At 38.7% G+C, this 16,985-nt stretch overlaps 1 long non-coding RNA gene across 6 annotated transcripts in view; it reads left to right on the top strand.

Moving 5' to 3' along the window:
• LOC146405620 (uncharacterized) overlaps positions 1–16,985 on the top strand; it is a 141,334-nt gene that overhangs the window by 72,456 nt on the left and 51,893 nt on the right. For 4 of the 6 annotated variants that reach the window (XR_014838213.1, XR_014838215.1, XR_014838211.1 and 1 more), the window contains 3 exons: positions 8,745–8,811; positions 13,410–13,497; positions 13,792–13,998. This is a non-coding gene — a long non-coding RNA (uncharacterized LOC146405620). Of the gene's footprint in view, positions 1–2,433; positions 2,535–8,744; positions 8,812–13,409; positions 13,498–13,791; positions 13,999–16,985 lie in introns of all 6 variants that reach the window. The other 2 variants (XR_014838210.1, XR_014838214.1) reach the window with 1 other exon arrangement.

The following is a 16,985-nucleotide window of genomic DNA, read 5'->3' on the forward strand; positions in this document are numbered from 1 at the left end:
CATTTGTAAGCACCACAAAGAGAATCAACCTCTATCTTCCAAATCAGGGTCCAGACCTTTGAGTAAAAAAGCCCACCCAGCAGGTTTTTAATTGCCTCTACATCTAACTACCCAAATATCCTTGTTATCTTCTTTTTTTTTTTTTTTAATGCTGTGACTCATCAGACCACCAGGTAAAAAGCCCCAGGTCAGCAAGCCAGCAGCCAGTATGAGTATAGAGAGAGAATGGCTCTTAAAGTCTCTCATTTCAAAGAGCTTTTGTAGCTTATTCTTGCTGAGCAAAAAGCACATTTTGAGTAGTCCAATTTATTGAGATACCACAAGGCTGATACAGTTGAAAATCAGCCTAATATGAAAAAAATAAATGGACTTTCCATGCTAAGAAAAACAAAGCTAGTGACATTTCCTCAGAGCCAAATATTTCATCAGCCTCTGTCTTAGTTCTAGGTCATGTGTCAACAAGAGGGTTGTTTATTTTTTAAACCATGTGTCACATGACCCAATGGCATCATCTATAATAATTTTCTGGAGTGTACCAGACAACCAGGACCCTCTCTGGAACACAAATACTGAGGCCAAGTCAAATCAGCAGCTGTCTGTGTTTCTGAATGAGCTTTTGTAATTTAAATGTCTCATTCCATTGGGAACTAAGGGAGGTGACATAACCCAGAAGAAGCTCGGAAGTGAGAGTGTTTGTGGGGGTGGCTGAACTCTGTGACCTTTTTGGTCTGCCCTCCAATTCTGTCTCTGGGAGTCAATGAATGTACTTCAGTTTTTGGCGCTCAGGACAAGCTTCTTGGGAGGTTTATTTGAAAGAAAGAGAAAAGTGAAGCTTCAAGTAGGTGGGTATGATGAAAGGCTTTTACCTACATCATCTTCCATGGATAGTATTTTTAAGCAGCTAGTTAAATGGTGGATGTCTATTATGCTCTATCTTATGAGAAAAGAGGAAATTGATCTTCTTGGACCAAATCCATACTACAATGAAGAGTGCTTGAGCAGCAGTAACAGGCAGAGACCAAGTTGATTTTAGGACTTTAACTCAGCACTCTCGATTTTCTGTTGTTTACAAAACAGAAGAGAGATAGCAGGTACAGCCCTAAAAAGCAGGAAATAAATAAATAAACAAAATCCATTATTATAAAGAAAATGTATCAGTATCGTCTTTTGGTTGGGCCAAGAGCATTTCATAGATTTATATTATATTCATGATGTTGAATAGTAGTGTGTATAATAAGTATCTTAAAAAAGTTCCAGGACGTACCCAACTACGGGTTCAATCCATGGGGATGCAGTTTCAATCCCTGGCCTCACTCAGTGGGTTAAACGACCTGGCGTTGCCATGAGCTATGGTGTAGTTTGCAGACATGGCTCGGATCCCGCATTGCTGTGGCATAGGTTGGCAGCTGCAGCTCTGATTTGACCCCTGGCCTGGGAACTTCCATATGCCACAAGTGTGGCCCTAAAAAGACGAGAAAGAAAGAAAGAAAGAAAGAAAGAAAGAAAGAAAGAAAGAAAGAAAGAAAGAAAGAAAGAGAAAGAAAGAAGAAAGAAAGAAAGAAAGAAAGAAAGAAAGAAAGAAAGAAAGAAAGAAAGAAAGAAAGAAAGAAAGAAAGAAAGAAAGAAAGAGGGAGGGAAGAAGGAAGGAAGGAAGGAAAGACAGGAAGGAAGAAAAGACAGGAAGGAGGAAAAGACAGGAAGGAAGAAAAGAAAAAAGAAATGTTCCAGCTAGTTTAGGCTTCTTACCCAAAAGTTAAGATTGCTACCAAAGCTAACATTTATGAAAAGATCATCATGAGATTAAGAAAGTATTTAAAGATTCTGTCTCTGTAAAAGCGCGTAAGGTCACTGGGTTTAAGGGTCTCATTACAATGGTGTAAGGTCATGTGCCATATCCTAGACCTCACCATGAACTCTAAATTTATGTTCCAAGTGATATATAGTACTAATTTCAACTCCAAAGGATCTAAAAGTTACTGATATTTAATCATTTATGTTATATATTGAACCAATTTCTCACCCTCTGTAAGAACTGCCTGGTAAATTTTATGAGCCTGAAATTCCCCCATAGGCCATCTCGTGTGTATCCAAGTGTTCTGTGTTACTTGGATCAAAGTGCTCTATTTACAGCCTTGGAAATGCCTCACAGCTTCCAATGATTTTTGACTATCTATGGAAGTTTGGATATAGGAGTGCTTGTCAAATTTGTCTAGGGGACACCCATCGACAAGGGGTCCCATCCAGCTCTGTTCTTACTCTCTTGACCCCACCCCCTCAATCCAGGACTTGTTTGCAGGTAATTCATCCATAACTCAGCTGGAAAGCTGAGCACACCCAATTAAGCCTTAAGGGCTGCTCTCAAAATGACATTTTGAGAGTAAGTTTGGGGATCTTAGGACTCTTTTCCAACCAATGCTGTGTTTTATTTGGTAGGTCAAATTGAAATGATGTCTCAAGTGCTCTGAAGCTGTCTTTGACCATGAGGAGAGAAGAAAAAAACAAAACCACTACCTCTACTGATGTCAAAGGCAGAGGTGATTCAGCCACACCACCCTCTTCCTGCTTCTTCTGGTCTTTGGTCAGCCTTAGTCTTGGGTTCTGGTTTTTTCCTCATTTTGGCTTTGTTTCTATTTTCTAGGTCTCAACTTAGCCTGACCCTTGTATTTTACTGCTTAAATAGAAGTGTTTAAAGAACATTGATTAGTGGGCTAATGTGAAACTGAAAGGAGCTTTTCACAAACCTGTGTGGGGTATCTTTGGCCTCATTCTCATATTTGCCTATTCCAATGGCTTGGATAAGATTCAAAGTTGACATGGTAGAATTGATATTAATATACTTTACATTCATTCAGGGCTTTGCTGCTTCAAAAAAAATTTCTGTACGTACTGTCTCATTTAATTCTAGGAATGATGGGTGCCAATGATAAGATAAATTTCAGTTCATCATGAAGGACAGCTGTCCATAAATTGACCTGTCCAAAACTGAAGTAGCAAACTTCACAAAGAAGTGAGTTCCATGCAGTGAAGATGTTTGAGTAGATTGTAAAAGTCAACTCTCAGGGTTCCCGTCGTGGCTTAGTGGTTAACGAATCCTACTAGGAACCTTGAGGTTGCAGTTTCGATTCCTGGCCTCGCTCAGTGGGTTAAGGATCTGGTGTTGCCATGAGCTGTGGTATAGGTCGCAGACACAGGTCGGATCCAGCATTGCTGTGGCTGTGGCATAGGCCAGCAGCTACAGCTCAAATTGGACCCCTAGCCTGGGAACCTCCATATGCTGTGGGTGCGGCCCTAGAAAAAAGAAAAAAAACCAAGTCAACTCTCAGGGATTTTGTATAAAGGTCTTGGTTTGGGTTCAAATCTTGGATTAAATGACTCTATGATGATAGAGAGAATATGAGAGGGGATATAGATTAATTCAAATAAATCATCTTAGGATAGAGAAAAAAATGAGAATACAGGCTACAGTTTCCTTAAAGTCTTTGGCAAGACTATAGAACTCCCAACTACAGGTTTAATATAGCACATGTAGTTGAGCAATTCATCATTTTTTAGGTTTTGTTTCAGAAGTTCAGTAAGAGTCTGAAATAGTATAGACTTAAATCATGGTCTGAGGATTGCACCAAGGCTGCGTGATTTACTTTTCCTCAGACCAAACTCACTGCAAACCAAAGAGTTGGTGGGAATTTCTGAAGGATTAAGTGTAAGTGACAGCTGGATGCATGTGGAGATACTGCCCAGGTACAGATAGAAAGGTGGGGGTGGGGAGAGTAACTGGCTGTGGAAAACACTGAGGGAGCAGGATTACTAACCCAGGCTAGAGCAGGGCTGGAATGAGGTCATTGTCCTATTGAATTAGAAGCAAAGGAGTCAACCAAACACCAGAACTAGTTTGCTTTCGTGCTTCCATAGTTGGAAGAAATGCCTCTTTTCTTTACTCCGAGATCAGGTCCAGTGGGATGTTTTAGTAAAATATTCATTTGGCCTTGTCCAACTTTACCTTAAGAAAAAAATCATTTTGTGACTTCTTAGGAAAAAAAAATAATAATAATGATTTAGTGGTACTGGAGTGGGTAAGTAGGGTAAGAGAACAACACATTTTCTTTTCTATTTTACTGAGGTGATTTGGGGGAAGGGGGTATAATATAGTATAACATAAGTAACATTAAATTCAAATCACTTGCTGTGTTTCATATCTGGTTCATATCACACACAGACACACACACAAACACACACAGGATTATGAAAAGTGTTTTTGCCTGGCTCGGGTATATTTTCTGTCCTACCATTCCTACCATTCCTGCCATTGACAGGAATACCTTGGTAATACTGCACTGGGTTAAAGATCCCAGATGCTCTTCACATTTTACCACGTGTAAATGTGTTGCTTGGAAAATGTTCAGGATGGTATATGTTACTTTTTTTTTTTTCCCCAGGGGAACCTGATTATAAATCATTAACAATACTTTGTAAAATAGTAAGCACCCAGCACAAAGATCTTGTTGTTTTTTGTCTTTTGCTTTACTCTTCTCCGATAAAAGAAACCAGGGCTCCTTGGAGAAACATCTGATTCTAGGACTAGGGCAGGAATATATATACATAAAATGATCCTGGAGCAGCCTGAAGTGCCAGAAAGTAAAGAAGTTCTGAAAAAGAAAAGAAAGAAAAAAAAAACAAAAAACAAAAAACTTCAAAAGAACCTAAAACGGCTACGATGATGAGAGGAAAGCTCTTTCAATGGCCCAGCCAAAGGTAAAATGATATGAGCAACAAAGTAAATAAAATTGTATTTGATAATAAGCCAAGGTGTAAAATATTCATGAGTCCAGGTGGCTATAAGAAAATATGATTGGTTTTAAAAAATTGGGTAAATAGTTGAATCTTTCATGCAAGAAGAATTCCAAATAATCTTTGGATAGTCTGCCTTCAAGGGGGTAGAGTCTAATTCCCTACTCTTTAGTTTGGAATACACAGGGAGTTACTACTCCCTGCCAAAGAGTACTATGTGGAAAAGGTGACAAAGAGGAGCTTTGGAGTATAGAAATCTGACAAACACCCCCTGAACCAAGTTATAGATAAAGGTTAACATCACAGCCATAAGCCACATAGGTGGTATATGGTGAGAATGTCACTTTACCTCTGTGTTCCTCCTCCCCAAAACTCATAACCTCAGTCTAATCATGAAAAAAAAAAAAAAAATCAAGCACATCCCACTTAAGAGCCAGTCTGAAAAAAAATATCTGACCAGGGCTCCTCCAAATTGTCAAGGTTTTTAAAACACAGAAAGTCTGAGAAACTGTCCCACCCAAGAGGAGCCTAAAGAGACATGAAGTCTACATGTAATGTGGGTGACTGGCACAGAAAAGGGACCTTAGGGAAAAAACTAAGGAAATCTGAATAAAACACGGAAGTCATTTCACAGCAATGTATCAACCTTGGCCCACTAATTGTGATACATGCACCATACTAATATATTAGTATTTGGAAAAACTGGGTATGAGGTGTATGGAAGCTCTCAGTACTGTCTTTACAATTTTTCTATCAATCTAAAAATGTACCACAAATAGCTGGCATTGTACTACACTAAAGCAATTTCCCTGAGATGATTTTTACCTCCATAAAAAACCACCTACTGAGATAAGAAGCTTTCTTGATTTTTCTCCCTCATTATCTTGAAGATTACATGCAAAAAGGAATGCTGGAGACCCACTTCTTGAAGGATCTGTCAGTGAGAAAAGAAAAATGTATAACGAAATATGTGCCACTGTATAGAGCACTTCCCATACTGGCTCTTACTCGTTTACCTCTGAAACAGAGATGTAGCATCTTTCAAAATCCCTTTGCGACATTTTTAAAAGCACAAAAAATATTCTAAGGCAGCAGTGTCCACGTTACAGCAAAGCAACCAGTTGAAAAATGAAATGTTAACAGATCAGTTGTTTGGACTGCAAAAGCTATCAGACAAGCAGGGCCAACAATTAAGAAGAGCAGGCTTGGTTCGCAAAATGTAAATTTCCTCTTGAAAGATGACCGAAGAAGTGGCTTCAGCTGATTTGGAAGGCAAATGCATATGCTTTTTTATTCTGAGCAAAACTTCAATTTTTACGTTATACTTTCTGGAGGACCTTATTTGGAGAAGAAGGGGAAATAAAAGCCACATAGAACATTTCAGTTTTATATAGCAACATGGGTAAATCTGATTTCTAAATTTTAATTATTACATTTTTCTAAAATTTTTTAAAGTTTATCACTTATAGGCAAGATAGATCAATTGCCAGTAAGTATTGTCACTCTGTGCACCAACTGGCTCTTAGAAGAAAATTATCCAAAAAGTGAGAAAGTCTGTCTTTCCATGTGAGAGCCATGGCAGAAAGGGTGGAGTGTAGAGCTTGCCCCACTCTGATGTGTAGAATTGAGCATGAAATGTGGGAACGGGACAGCATAAAAATAAAATTGTTGTTGTAATTTATAACCTGACTCTTCATGCAATGCCATGTATAGTGGTGCAGCAGGATATTCATCCTGAAATTATAGGGGACCAGCAATCTATGTATTTACCCACACAGGAGACAGATGAGAAATCGGAGGCACAGAAAGCCCATTATTTGCAGTCTTACAGTCAGGTGGAAGGTCCAGGACTGAGGCTCTGTGATCCTGGGTTCTTTTCTAGGAGTTGTCCCTGCCTCTTACAAATGTCATCCTCCGCAGACACACCTACCAAGTGTGTTGGGGAGACTAAGGAACACGTGATGCCAGGTTAAAAAAAAAAAAAAAAAAAACCCTTTTGGTGAAGCTCAGGTTGATTGATCCTGAAGCTTTTCTTGAAGCAGAGGAAAGAAAAGCTGCTTCTATCCTATTGCTCTGTCTCCCACTGAGTTCTTCTTCCTCGAACTAGCACTATGAAGGTTTTGAGAGGTGTCACTCTACCACAGAAGTTCGACCTGATTGACCCATATACCTATGCAAACCCCTACCCCCGCCCAAGCAATCACACGAGGCTCACAGTGGGAGTCTAGACAGGTTCTGATGCCCATGAGGAGCAGGAAATTTGTCCTGTGCATCTCAGCATCCGTGCAGAACAGACACTCTCACTGCTCCACCTCTGGCACAAGCCAGCTCAGTGTGCCCCCTTGATTCCAGCTCTGAAACCCAAGTCCTGTGTTAAGGGCTGGCAGGCGGGGGTGGGGGCTGCTCTGTGCTGCATGAGGCCAGCCCTGCTGTGCGCGACTGGAGAAGCACATCAGTAATAATTTAGCACTCAGCAGCTGCAAGAGCAGTGGGGGGGGGGCACTGCCAAGTGCCAGTCTTTGATTCTCTTCTCCACCAGGCAGTAGCTAGTTCATTCCCTGGGCACCCAGCCACATTTTCAGAGAGCAGGACTGGTGATAGCTGGGACAGCACAGACACAAACCTCTGAACAAGCTACCACTATGAACCAGCCTGCATCATTAACAGGGTAGAAGAATTGAGCCATTAGCCATAACTAAGAGGATAGAGGGAATGATTCATTTAAATAATTGTAGAGCCAGTAAAATAAAGTTCTAATTAAACACATTATAATACGCAGAACAGGATTTACAGCCCTCTCTTGTAGGGTGGCTTCTAACATAAGATCCAGTTTTATATATCTGCGTATTCTGGAGCTCAACTGGTTTTCTAATTAAAAAACAATCCACCTTTTCCTGTTGGATACCAAGGTGTTTCCCTAGAGCCAAAGGGACATCAATCATTCCAAACATCAGATAATCAATGGATTGGAGTGTGTGTGTGTGGATGGCAGGGTTTATGAAACTTTGGCTGCCTCTGTGGTGTGTGAAAGCATCCTCGAATTATTGCTACCCAATGTAAAATCTCATTCATATCCTCCCTAGTTTTTCACTCTCAATCGCACCTTAATCAGATCTGTGACTTCAACATAAAGTCTTATTCGAGGCTATGTTATTGCAGCACTCTGTTTTATCAGAATGGCATCTCTTATTCCAACAGACCCCTTGGCTTCTGTTGTGGCAGTCTGGATTTGTGTTTTTTGTCAGCCTAAGGGGTTAAAATTCATTTTAAATAACAGCATGATGGATGCAACGCTTCTTTTCACTAGCCTCAGGAACAATTTGGTAATTTGCATTTAAAGTCACAGACCCTGTTTGGGTTTAAACGCACATTGTTTTACAATCAGACTTTTTTTTTTTTTGGAAGATACAAGGAAAAATAAAATCATTATTTAATCAACAGTGAGCTAATCTGGTATGGCACAGGAAAGTTTTTGAATATTAACAATAGGTTAATTCTGTAATTTAAAATAGATGACAATGCTATCGCAACCACCACCATGTTTTTAACATCTGTATGCATAATTTTTCAAGGAAGAAAGAACCTTGAAGCATCCCGTGGCCTTAATCTCTTAGAAATCCTAAGGGATGCTTGAGCCAATTAATAAAGAGCCCCTTCACTTGAAGTATTTGAAAGCCAACATTTGTGGTGAACAGGCAACATCAGCTAATCACATATTAAGGATGATTCCTTTGTTCACTGTGTGAAAGTGGTTTGTAGCAGACATTCTTATATTCCCATACTCAATATTTATTTTCTCAAAGCCAAACTAATTCCAAGAGCTAATGTGACCTTTCAATAGTATTTTTTGCCCATCTCTTAGAAAACAATTTAAGGGGTTTCACTATATTAGGGGGATTTTCCATTTTTTCCTACTCTTCAAAAGATTTGTCTTTCATCTTCTTTTTCTTTCTCTCCAGCTACAAAATGTGCTCATTACGGGCCTATCTGCCAGCAACAAAAGGGAGGAGACTCCTATTTCAGCAGGTATGAATCTCAATAGTTGCTTTCATCTCCGGAGAGTTCAATTCTGCTCTATTTAATAAAACCCAACACTTCAGTTATCAGAGTCATTAGGAGGAAGCAGGATTGCAAGAAGGAAAGCCTTCATTTCTTTCTGTGTCATATGTAATTACACCATTTATTTCCCCAATGGGCTCCACACTTTTCCACTACTTTTTTTTCCCCTTTCAGAAAATCTCTGAGGGAAAGCTCTTCTTGTAGAAAACAAAGACTAAGCAGTAACAAAATTAAAGGACACTCCTTCAGAAACCAAAGTAGTTCTAGTACCAGGCAATTAGCACCAAGCAAGTGCCAGGATGCTATTCATCCCTAAATACATCAAATCCCCCTGAATATCATTGTCACATCATTTATTGTCTTTTCCCCTCAATTAAGGTGAAGTGTATTTGATGAACCAAATATTTCCTATGGCACAGAACAAAAGGGATTTAAATTTGATAACTTTAAAAGGCTACAATCTCTGTGGACTGCAGATATATCCCATAAAAGTTATAAAATGCATTTTTGAAGGTATAGATCAGAAAACCAGTATTACATTAGCATGAAAGCCAAGCTCAATTAATTCATTACTTCTATCTTTTGTGTAAGAAACTAAAAGTTGCAATTAATCCAACCTGCAAACTATCCTGAAAATTATCAATGTTAGCTCCCCAGGGGAGTAGATTTCAATGGCTTTCCACCAAAGTCATCCTTATCCTGATTCCCCAGAGTTCTGTGAGCTATAAGCCATCAACTGATCCTAACTGATATTAATTCAGATAATTTTTAAAAATGAAATCACATCATCCTCAAATTTTTTAATCAGAAGAAACCTCAGAAATCCATATAGTTTGGAAATTGTTAACCTGGAGTTCATAACCTCCTGAATATATAAGCATGATTGTTTATAGGTACATGCATACTTTTAGGAAGAAGATCCTTATGTTTTATCAGCTTTCCTAAAAGATTTATGACCCAAGGAAATGAAAAATCATTAATCTACTTCATTCTCCATCTATGCAAGAACTTGCTATGTAATAAGACTATGCTTTTTCCTAATGTTCTAGGCTAATCCTTCAGTTGATGATCAACCTGCATTATAGTCAGTCAGTATTATATAGTTGTTGGTTCAGGGTATTTAATGAATAGAATCAGAAGCTTTGCAACACAAAGCAAAATGTTCTCTAACTTGCCGTTGGTCTCCTAGGCCATTTGCTTTATTACAGTTATATAGATATAACCTGACAGTTTTCATTCTTTAGAAATTACTGCTGGTTCTTATTAGATCTCTCTATACGCTATAATAAAATTTAATTTTTTTTATATTTTTCATATTTTTTCAAAGCCCTTGTAAGGTATCCAGGGCTCTAATTTCTAGTCTTAATGGACTGAAACCGGAAACGTGAATTTCATTGAGGAATGAACTGGAAACCCGTAAAGATTATGGATGACATGTGCCCCATGTGGAAAATATTGTTCAAAATTCAAATTGTCCCTTTCACATGTCTCTCACATCTCACCATGGTTTTGTTTTTCTAATATAAAAAGGTCAAATCCCTGGTATTAGGTGTCTTTCGCCTAGATCTGACATTCCTACAGTACCAAGAATCTTTTTTGTTTTGTTTTGTTTTTCTACTTGTACTTTCTCCAGTGTTAGTATACTCCTCATCTCTCCCCCACCTCCCACATCCCACAGTTTCCTCTTCCTGCTCAGCCTCACCAACCAGAAAAAAGGAAATGAAACTTTTAATGTCATGTAAAAGTAGACCAAAATGAACTATCATGGAGATTATGTGGAAAACAACAAAATCATGGAGTTGCCGTCATGGCTCAGTGGTTGACTAATCCGACTAGGAACCATGAGGTTGCGGGTTCAATTCCTGGCCTTGCTCAGTGGGTTAAGGATCCAGCGTAGCCCTGAGCTATGGTGTAGGTTGCAGACATGGCTCGGATCCTGTGTTGCTGTGGCCCTGGTGTAGGCCAGCAGCTACAGCTCCGATTAGACCCCTAGCCTGGGAACCTCCATATGCCATGGGAGTGGCCTTAGAAAAGGCAAAAAGACGAAAAAAAAAAAAAAAAGAAAGAAAAGAAAACAACAAAATCATAAGTAATTATGACATATACATTAGAGCAAAAGTCCAAGACTGCAAGGCATCTGAAAATGAAAGAGAGGGAAAAAATCTCACTTTTTACATTTATGTAAAATGTATAAAGACAGAGAAATAGATTTTAATACGTGGTCACAAATGGTGGTGGTTTCCTCTAGATCTGCTCAAGAAAAGTCTGATTTAGTTGAAACTGGTTTCCCTGGCAAGCAGAGAATGGAGTTCTAAGTACCTCTTTATGTAAATATAGACTGATTTCAAAACTGATGGTACTCACGTGTCACTTTCTTTTCTCAGTAACACTTCCATTTAATCTAACCTACAGAATTCAGAGGTATATGACATGAAGAAGTCTGACCCTGATGTCAACATATCCAAGTCTCCTCCTACAGCCACCACTTAACTACCACTGTGACTGATCACTTAAGTCTCCCAAGGCCTTCATATATTTAGCTAAAAAATGGGGATAATAATAGTAATTATTTCACAGACCTTTTGTGAAGTTTGAATAAAATCATGAATGTAAAGCAAAGTGTCCGACACATTCAAGTTTGTCATAAACATTGCCATTATTGGTACTGTTACTTTTATTTTTATTAAGCGCCATACCTTATACCCTTATATCAGAAAACAAGACACTGTGCCCTTCTCATTGGGGTTCCAATATCAGATCTTTTTCATCTTAACATCCTTCTATACCAATGGTTCTCAAACTTTAGCCTGCATCAGAGTCACCTGGATGGCGTGTTGAAAACACAGATTGCTGGGCTCCATTCCCAGCCCTTCTGATTCAACTGCCTGGTTGAGCCCAAGACTTAGTATTTCTAACAAGCTTCCAGATGGTAATGATGCTGCTAGTCGGGAATCACACTTTAAGCACCAATGTTCTATATCAGGATTGGCAAACTTTTTCTACAAAGCACCAGACAGTAAATATTTCAAAAGCAACATGTAGATAAATGAATGTGGATGTGTTTCGGTCAAAGTTTATTTAGGCCCAGTGATACCCTGCATTTTATATAAGGAACTTGAGCATCCATGGATTTTGGTATCTTGGATGGGGAGTGTCCTGGAACTGATCTCCCCATAGATACAAGAGGTGACTGTATTTGAATTTAATTTTAATATCATGAACTATCATTCTTTTTTAAATGTTTCAGTTATTAAAAAATAAAGACCATTCTTAATTATGGGTATCAAGAAATAGGCTGGAGGCCATTTTTGATCTGTGGGCCCTTAGTTTGTCAATCCTTATTCTGTGAAACCCAAGTAAGTGCTCTTCACCTGGCCAGCCTGAGGTGTAGTCATCCACCTTTCTTCATGGCTCAGCCTGAGTTCACTACCAATAAGAGTCTCACCAGCAGGCTGGATCAATTATGAATGATTTAGTCTGCTTACTACTGTCATTCCAAGAACATGCTACAGCCTCAGCCTCTCGGAACATGTGCATCAGTTTACGTAGAGTTGTCTGTTTTCTCTCCAGCATTGATAACCTTTATTTTCTAACAAGTGTACACTAATTTCCTTTGGGATATATACTTAATGTCTTCCACTGGTAGTGGCCCTGTGCTTTTGGTAGCTTAGGCCAATCAGGGTGTCTGATTTCCCCTGGTTATGGTCATTGGTTTAGGCTCTCATTTAGGCCAATGAAACATCAAGAGGTTTTTGCTGGAGAATTGTGGGAAAGTGTTTACTGGCTCTTCATCAGGAGCTGAGGAAGAGACCCTTTCTTTCACTGTGGACCATATGGTAAGAGGGCAAATTCATTAATTGTTGTAGCCATTAATGCTATTCTGAAAGAAGGATGAGGCAAAAGCAAAAATACGGAGGCTAGAGCTGAGAAAACTATATGTAAACAACCAGAGTCCTAGTCACAGTTCTAGATCATACTTCTGGATTAAGCCACATCAGTATCGACTGGATTGCTTGTTCGTTGTAATTAAGGTTCCTTATAGAATTCTTTGATTTAGGCAGTCATTGAAATACTTCATCAATTTTTCCTCTCCTCTTTTCTCTTATGGGATATACTTCAATTAGGCATTAAACCCAGGAGTAAGGGATAAAAGAACAAATAATTAAACCATTGCTATAATCTTAATTACCATTAATTTAATGAACACTTCATGTGGCAGAATAAAATTTTTTTCCAGTCTTTTATAGCAAAAGGCTATTTGAGGGAGTGGATGGGTTGTCAAGGCAAGCTGGCAGTATTTCTAAGTAGCCTTTGATTACCTTTCACATGTTTCTCATTATAGAAGATGCCATATGACTTATTTAGAAACACCTGGATATCTTGAGGCATCTTCTAGAAACACTCTTCTTTTTAAATGATGTGAATATATACAAAATGCTTGAAAAATAAGCATAATTACAAGTAGAGTCATGAGTAGACACCATTTCAGTCATATATTGTGTTTGCCAGCATTTGACAGAATCACTTAGCCATTGCTTGACTTCATCTAGTTGTCTCTGTCCTAGTTAGAAGATGGGAAGCATTCAACCAGCCACCTATTCTGGAAGATACTATTGGAAAGGGCACTTGACAATGTTCTTCCTGGATTCTCAGGTAGGTATAAAATAATACCAAATAATTGTGAGATAACTCGCATGTCCTTGAACCCTGATCTGCCCCCCCCCCCACACACACAAAGGAGTGTATTTGTAATGGTTATTTTAGTTTTAAGCAACAAAAATAAAATTTAGCTAGTGTCACCAAAAATAATAATAATAATAATAAAATTTTCAGAGTAGAAAAGTTGCTAAAAAGTTTTTAAGGGTTTTCATGCGAATCTCCTCAGAAGGTTGCCATTAATTAACCTTAACTCTACTTACTCCATGTCCCATTGTCTCCCCAAACCAGATTTCAAATACCTGGGGAAAGAACCTGATTGGCTCTGCTAGTCAGGTGTCATCCATACCTGAAAGAATCAGCCCTATGTGGGGCTGTCCTGGAGAAGCAGGAAGACTGTGCTAGGTTGGCACTCCAGAAAGTTCCGGCTCAGGAAACTTAAGCCAAGTACACATCACTCAAAGCCACATGATTTTCAGGAAAAGGCCGGAGTTGAGGGTAAGCATCTAACTTCCACAGAAGGAAGAAGTCTATTTCTTGTTGAATTCAATCAGACTACCTACCATGTTTTGTTTCTTTGGTGGCTTTTTGGCAAAAAAAAAAAAAAAAAAGCATTATTAAGCATAAATCTTCATTTTGGTGTCCAGGCTACACCCTCATGGTCTCAATATTTAGTACCTCATGTCCATTGATCTGGCAGAAAAATAGAAGCTGTTTAAGACACCCCTTAGGAATTGGGTGATGTTAATGAAAGTTTAGAGACATTAGTGTAATGTATGGTAACCAGTGGCAATAACACCTGGTACTTCTTTGCAAAATTGGCCTTTCCATGAGTCCCCTTTGTCATACCAGCAGCAACGTAATACCTGGCCCATTCCTAAGCCTAGCAAAATTTTCCAGTGAATGACCCTATAACTCTCTCCAGCAATAACCCAAGCAGACCTAATCCTGATGGTGGGGGAGATGCATTTGATCTCCAGAGGCTCCAGGAGCTGAGAAGCTTAGTATTTCCTATTATTGCTCTCAACAAATAATGGCTGGTTTTGCTTGGCGGCTGAGTCCAAAGAATGTTTTCTTCCAACCAATGTTTCTTCACACCTGACCTATGAAGAGGAAGAACAACAGAGGTCAAGGTCCCTTTCCTGGAGCACTCCGTACGTTAGCTATTCACCAGCCCTCCCCGAAGGACAGGGAGAAACTAGTTGTCCATGGACCAGTTCATTTTCCTGCTGATACATTCTCCTCTTCACCAAGTCAGGCCATTCGTGTTAACTCTTAAAATTTTTGCTGAACATTTAGCTATGCCTGAAGCCATATTTAAGAAAATTGGAGAAACCAAGAGACTGGAAGTAAAACCAGACTGGATTTGCCACAGATTTCTGGTTTTGTTTCTATAGTGGTATCAGAGTAATGATTGTTAAAATTCTTTAGAGAAAAAAGGTGGTTGGCAGATTTCCCTGAAATTTTTTTTTTTTTTTTTTTTGAAGTTTAACTCTTTCTCTTGGGATGTGTATGTGCAGAAGATTGAACATCTTCATGCATGAGAGTATTCCTTTCTTTCCATTTCACATACATTAATGTCTAGTAAATCCTGTGGGGTATGCGAATGAGAGAATGGCATATTTATTCAGGGTTCTTTGAAGAGCCAGGGCAAAGGTCTTCTAAGTATGATAGTCTCATTGTCGTTATTTGATGATTCCTCCTCTCTTGCTACTATGTAGCCCAAGTCTCCAAATTCCTGCTTAATTTAAGTGATTTAATCACCACTTTTCCACTATGCCACTTATTTACTATCTATGGAAACTCCATTGGATGGAATGGGAAAGAATATGGATTGGGCACTTTAATTTTTTAATTTATTTTTTTATTTTATTTTATTTTTTGTGTGTGTCTTTTTTTGTCTTTTTAGGGCTACACCCGTGGCATATGGAGGTTCCCAGGCTAGGGGTTGAATCCGAGCTGTAGCCCCTGGCCTACACCAGAGCCACAGCAATGTGGGATCCAAGCTGCGTCTGCAACCTACACCACAGCTAACAGCAATGCTGGATCATTAACCCACTGAGCCAGGCCAGGGATCGAACCCGCAACCTCATGGTTCCTAGTTGGATTCGTTAACCACTGAGCCATGACAGGAACTCCAGTATTTTTTTCAATTTAATTTAATTTGTATTTTATTTTGTAGTATAGTTGATTTACAGTGTCGTGTTAGTTTCAGTTGTACAGCAAAGTGATTCAGTTATACATATACATACATCCATTCCTTTTCAGATTCTTTTCCCATATAGGTTATTATAAAGGTTGAGTGGAGTACCATGTGCTATACCATAGGTCTTTGTTGATTACCTATTTTAAATATAGTAGTATGTGTGTATTAATCCCAAACTCTCCTAATTTATCCCTCCCCTCTACCTTTCCCCTTTGGTAACCACAAATTTGTTTTTTTAAGACTGAGTCTGTTTCTGTTTTGTAAATAGGTTCACTTCTATCTTTTTTAGGGCTGCACCTGCAGCATGTGGAAGTTCTCAGGCTAGGGGTCCAATAGGAGCTGCAATTGTTGGCCTACAGCACTATTCATGGCAATACCAGATCCTTAACCCACTGAATGAGGCCAGGGATTGAACCTGCATCCTCATGGATACTAGCTGGGTTTGTAACCCATTTAGCCTCAATGGGAACTCCCTGTATCATTTTTAATATTCCACACTTAAATATCATATGATATTTTTCTTTCTCTCTCTGACTTATTTCACTTAATGTGATAATTTCCATGTCCATCTGTGTTGCTGCAAATGACATTATTTCATTCTTTTTATAGCTGAGTAATATTCCACTGTATATATGTACCACGTCTTCTTTACCCATTCCTCTGTCAGTGGATGTGTTGGTAGTTTCCATGCCTTGGCTATTGTAAATAGTGCTGCAGTGAACATTAGGGTGCATGTATCTTTTCAAATTATGGTTTTCTCTGGATATGTGACCAGGAGTTTGAATCATATGGTAATTCTGTTTTCAGACTTTTAGGGAAGCTCCATACTGTTTTCCATAGTGGTTGTAACAATTTACATTTGTCACCAACAGTGTAGGAGGGTTCCTTTTTCTCCCTGTAGCATTTATTGTTTGTGGAATTTTTGATGATGGCTATTCTGACCCATATGAGGTGATACCTCATTGTCATTTTGATTTTCATTTCTTGAATAGTGATTTTGAGCAGATTTTCATGTGATTTTTAGGCCAACTGTAAGTCTTCTTTGGATGACCGTGTATTTAGATCTTCTGCTCATTTTTTGATTGGGTTGTTTGGGTTTTTTTTGTTTTTTGTTTTTTGTTTTTTTTTTGTATATCAACCTGCATAAGCTGTTTTAATAGTTTGGAGATTAATCCTTTGTTGGTCACCTGGTTTACAAATATTTTCTACCATTTTGTGGGTTGTCTTTTCATTTTGTTTATGATTTTCTTTGCTGTACAAAAATTTTTAAGTTTGATTA

The sequence above is a fragment of the Sus scrofa genome, chromosome 2 (assembly GCF_054392235.1).
Source record: "Sus scrofa isolate SSC_HxYL_T2T_F1_AM1 chromosome 2, Sscrofa_HxYL_maternal_Yorkshire_Landrace_v2.0, whole genome shotgun sequence".
Lineage (NCBI taxonomy): Eukaryota > Metazoa > Chordata > Mammalia > Artiodactyla > Suidae > Sus > Sus scrofa.